Source organism: Perkinsus marinus (assembly GCF_000006405.1).
Source record: "Perkinsus marinus ATCC 50983 genomic scaffold scf_1104296939976, whole genome shotgun sequence".
NCBI lineage: Eukaryota > Perkinsozoa > Perkinsida > Perkinsidae > Perkinsus > Perkinsus marinus.
Window position 1 is genome coordinate 28,581 of NW_003212973.1, and position 987 is coordinate 29,567.

Genomic DNA, 987 nt, shown 5'->3' on the forward strand with positions numbered 1-987 from the left:
TTTTTCGGCCGTTTTCGGAGCAGCTGCCGATGAGGAGTATGCAGAATGAGCTTCATATTTTTCGCAATAAGATTCTTAGACCGGAAGCTTTCGAATGGTGATCCAGACGTTTCCATATCTATTCTGGATCGGGCTGCTATTCTGGACAATTGCATAAAATTGCATACGCACGCACGCACAAAGTTATCCTGAAGTGAGAGAATAAGCTCCGCTCGTTCCGCAACTATTACTACTAGCAGTATTACTATTATTAGTCGCAATAGAACCCTTAAGTATACGGTATTCCTCCGCATAGCAGTCTCCTTATTCTTCATCAATCGGAATAATATAATCGGTTTAATAACTCTACTAAATATCTTCCTCATATGATATTTATTACTACCTCTGCTTCCTCATAAGATGTATTACCAAAGAATAGCCTACACCCCCTCCTATTAAGAGGACGTTATTGTGGTGGTGTGGTAGACACGATGTAGACAATGATGTGAATGATGATAAAACGATATGTGCTACTACTACTAACAACAGATGTACTAGTGGCCCACCACCTTGCCAATCCGACAACAGCACCACCAACATCACCGTCACGCGCCACCACAAACTTAAGGACTATTCCTTAAGGCTTACCTTGAGTTGCGGAGCGAGCGGAGCATTTAACGCAACAGCAGCCACATCCGCATTGTGCGTGCTTATGTGCGTGCGTGCAGAAATATTGTAGCTTAACTACAGAGTGTAAGAGGTAGTCACTATATAGATGAAACGACTCCTATACATGCCGAGGTTTACCAAGGGTCCGGTGCGAGAAGATATGAGGACGCTAGAAGAAAAATGAGAGCCACAAGCGTGCTTCTTCGAAGCCAAAACGGCACTGCCGTGATAGCAATTAACTTGTGATGCACATTTCAATCTTAGAGGCCTATGGAGCAGTACTTCTCATATGATGAAAAAAACGGACGAAGAGGAAAAGCAAATAAAGGCATTACTGCT